Genomic DNA, 4,820 nt, shown 5'->3' on the forward strand with positions numbered 1-4,820 from the left:
CTGTTGCTAAATTGAACATTGCTAAACAGAGATCAAGCTATATTGTATGTTTTTTATAAACCCCTTAACGGCTGAGGGCCGTCCAGTTAAACTCATTCAGTGACAAACAATTAAACTTAATATCTAAAATAAAGACTCGGAGACTTGAATTTGGCAGAAAAACTTGAAGGCTATTTATTTATAAATAGTAAACTAATAAATATAAAAATAGAGTAAAGAAATTAAGAGTATGGTAGCCAGGAAGAACGGTAGTAACAGTCCACACAAAACCTGTATACAAACCCAGCCAAGTCACAACACTAAAACACTAAACAAAGGTATCCACTCAACCTCCACTTGACTACCCACCTGTCCGGGTGGTGAGGCTGCCCCCGTTAAAGTGATCCAGCAGATATTATAACAGTCATCAAAGGTGAGCGCACCCAAAATAATTAGCAAACTCAACCAACAACAGGTAATAATACGTTCTTTCCCTCCAACAAGTGAAGTTCTGACAACAGAAACACATACCACCACCATACCCCTAAACCAAACCGGCAACCACCGAAAACAGATCCTCAACAAAGATAGACAAGCCTTCCTTAGCCAAATGCACACCATCCCTCCTAAACAGGTAAAAATATCTAAACCTGATCCTAGAATGCCTAACCACAAACCCACCATTGGCTACCACCACCTTGGACACAGCAAAATTCAGCTTCTTTCTAGCCTCATCTAACACCCTGTAATTTACCACTCCATGCCAAAACAATCTTGGTACAATCTCAGACCAAACCACCGTACAGGACGGCCAAGCCCTCATAATGCGCAATATGTTATGGACTATGTCAAAGCGCAGCTGCAGCGTGGACACCTTTCCCAAATCATTACCTCCAAGATGAATTACCAAAATCCTAGGTAACCCAAAAAGCTGCACCTGACCAAGCAGCTTGGGCTTCAAATCCTTCCACAACATACCCCTCACACCAATCCATTGGACACCTACATGCCCGACCAAAGACGGAGCCCCGTCTGAAAGCATCAATTCAGCCGCCCAATACACAAAGGAGTGTCCGACCACCCAGACCTCCAACACATCAGTTACCACACCTACAATTGAGGGGAAAATAGAACAAAAGTTAAAATCTTTTGTACAAATATAGGTCAAAGCCTTGGCAACGGAAAGGCATGCAATAACTTTAATAGAGGATCTGCCAAAAAGAAAATTAGTGTATGAAAATTTCCATAAAAACAAGCTTCAGGCCAATTGAAGCGACAAAAAGAAACAGGAGGAAGAGCCATGATAAAATAACAAAAAAAAAGGAGAGGGGAGGATGGGAAAAAACAGATGAACTCGGCTGGAGGGGAAACTTAAAAACCTGCTAAGGAACTTATAATTGAAAAGCCAATTAGCCGAATTAAGAATGAGTAGGCCAGATTCAGTCCGTCAGTACAGGTAAAAAAATGTTAAAGAACTCCAGACCCCCACTGCCAACAGTGACGAGTAGCTAATTTCTGAGTAGGGAGGACAGGGGGAGACTAACAAGATGTGAAACACCACAGACGGAAATAGTCAAAAAACAAGCAAGAAACATTAACCAGAATGAACAAAAAACAGCACAACTACCGAGGGAGTAGCCGAATGTAACGCTTATAACTGGCAAACCGCCATCGACCTTAAGCCTTAATTTTGTCCACTGAGCGGCCAACAAATGCGGCAGAGGTGGCAGCCCCAATCCTAAACGAGTGAGTGCCGAAGTCCTCGGTAGAAAACTCCAAACCAGCCAGATAGCGCCGGAGCATCCAGCCAAACTGATATTTGGTCAGCTGCGAACCATCCACATGTACAAGCCATGACCCCCCGGAGGATGGCCGTACTTCCACATACATGATGGCCAAAGCCACCGGACATACCTGGTCGTCCCTCAAGGGCACCATCATGACCCAACGACCTTGACCCAATTGGTCCGTTTTGGACCGGCGCAGTCTGCATAGCAAGGACCTCTCTCCCATGACAACATCCGAATGCAACATGGTCGCATTAGTCCGTTTGGACGAAGCCACCAATTCGACACCAAAGATGCTCCATGGTATGCCATGGAAAACGCCAATCGGTATAAAAGCTCCTCAAAACTGGACACCGCCACCTCTGCAACCGCTCCCAAGATGGAGGATAGCAGGGAGCTATCAATGGGATGCCTTTTATCAGGAGGAATGGGCGCCAGCCGCGCCCAACCCTGCATGGCCTTAGTTAAAAGGAATCCCTTCATGTAGTCCGGAATACCTCGCAATTTGGAGAAAAAGGAAATCCCCGCAAGGTAACGAGAAACCGTTGCTCTCGGCCGACCATCCACAAAGAGCTTCCAAATGACAGCAAAAGCGAACAACCAGTCTCACCTCGAGGCCCTTGGTCACGGGAAAACTCTTCCCACTCCATCCAGGCGCGTTGGTACATCTGTAAAGTGGCCGGGGCAAGCGAATTTGCAGCCAAACCTTCTAATCCGGCAAAATAACCTGCCAAACAGAAGAGGGTCAGGGCAAACCAACTGGATCAGCCTCCGTAGCCAACACACGAAACCGATCCCATTGACCCCTAGATAAGGTGTTGGCGATGGTGTTATCCACACCGGGAACATGCTGAGCTTGAAACAACAGCAAAGCAGCACTACTCGCGCAAGTACCCGCAGCACTGGCAATGCCTTAGCTCGCTGGTTATTAATGGCATGCACCACGCCCAGGTTGTTGCACCTGAAAATGATGCTGCGATCGCTAAGCTGCTCGCCCCACACTTCCAAAACCACTAATATAAGGAACAACTCGAGCAGCAAGAGGTCATTCGTGAGACCCCTCCACTGCCAACTTGCAGGCCAAGGAGCAACACACCAAGAACCATTCAGGTAACATCCCAAACCTGAAGATCCCGTGGCGTCGGTGAAAATCTGCAGCTCGCAGTTGTCGATGGACGGGGCCAACCAAATCCTAACACCATTAAAATCCGCCAAAAATGAAACCCAAGCAGACAGGTCTCTCTGTATCTCAGAAGAAAGGCGGACAAAATGATGCGACTTGGCAACCCCGGCCGTGGCACTCTCAAGCTTGCGGCAAAATACCCTCCCCATGGGAATAACGTGACAGGCAAAGTTCAACAGGCCCAACAGAGTTTGGGCCTGCTGAAGGGTCACCTTCATCCTACCTGAGCACAGCGCAATCGCATCGCAAAGCTTCGCCACCTTGTCTCGTGGCAAATTACAAGCCCCTGCAACAGTATCGATTTCGATACCCAAAAATGACAGGCACGTACGCATCCCTTTGGTCTTGTCTTCCGCCACCGGTACCCCGAAATGCCAGAAGACAGCTTGCAAGGAAAACAACAGTCTGCTGCAACGCATAGAACCCGCGGGGCCCACGCAAAGAAAATCGTCGAGATAGTGGACTATACCCCAACCCCCGCAGTAAAATTCTACACACCAGTGCAGGAAAGTGCTGAAATGCTCAAAAAATGTGCAGGAAACGGAGCATCCCATTGGCAGGCATTCATCCAGAAAATAATCCCGGACCACTCGGAACCCAAGGTACCGAAATGAATCCGGGTGTAAAGGGAGCAAGCTAAAAGCAGACTCCCCATCTATCTTAGCCATGAGGGTCCCGGGGCCATGCGCCCATACCAAGCAAAGCACCTCATCAAACGACTGATACCCCACCAAGCAATGCTTGGGAGGTATTGCATCATTAACAAAGAAACCCAACGGGGAAGACAGATGCTGAATCAGCCGAAACCTGCCAGGAGCTTTCTTGGGAACAACCCCCATGGGGGTGACGATCAAGTTCTCCAAGGGAGATCTTGAAAAGGGGCCCACCATCCTCCCTAGCCTAACCTCCTGCTCAACTTTTTCCCTAAGAACCTCCGGAAAAACTCGAGCCGACTGCAAATTTTTGGGGCAACTAACAACCATCTCCCTTTCAACTGGCAGGCGAAAACCAAAATGAAAATCCGAAAACAAGAACTCGGCATCAACTCGGTTCGGATACCACTCCAACCATTTGGCCATGGCTGCCAAACGGACAGGGGTGAGGGCACTATTTAGGGACATTGCTGCCAGCCTGCTTGGGCGGTGTGCTACTACCGGGCTTGGAACCCCGCTTACCCGAGCGGAAGCAATTGGAAGCGGAATGTGTCCCTTTACAATGCAAGCAGTGGTGTCGAAAACGACACCACTGTCCCAGAGTGCAAGAGGCATTGTTAAAAGCATAACACTTGCCTTTTGATGGGGACATATAATTTGATAGCGCCGCTTCACCCACGCGCTGCGTCGGTAGATTATCGGCTAATAAGCGTGATGTGCCTGAGGATGCCGCTTGCGCTTCAGGTGGCACCATCAGCGCCTCCTTACTTCCCTGCGCTGACCTTGTAATATCTAACCAGACTTCCACATCCTTGCAGCCGAAGTCCATCACGTCCAAGCAATCCTGCTTACACCTGAACTCCTCATCATAAACTTCTTGGCCCTAGTTGCGGTACTGCCAGATGCCAGCGACAAAGACAATGACGTCGATGAAGATCTACCGACTGGACGTCGATGAACCTCGACTAGTAACAGAAACTGCACTGGACTCACCATCCGACCTGGAGGGAGCACCCTGCATCGACCCAGCCACTGACAAAAGGAGCACATCCTCATCGGTGTCCCTGCTGGCATCGCTTGAACTACCTGCAACAGAGGAAAAAAACACTGGAGCCAAAGCACCACTCGCAGAAAACAAGGGGTTAGACAAAGCAGCAGGACCCGCCACAACTGGAGCAGCTGGGGATGCCCCGGAACCAAGAATCGCCCCAACCGCAC

This window comes from Pseudophryne corroboree, chromosome 7 (genome assembly GCF_028390025.1).
Source record: "Pseudophryne corroboree isolate aPseCor3 chromosome 7, aPseCor3.hap2, whole genome shotgun sequence".
Lineage (NCBI taxonomy): Eukaryota > Metazoa > Chordata > Amphibia > Anura > Myobatrachidae > Pseudophryne > Pseudophryne corroboree.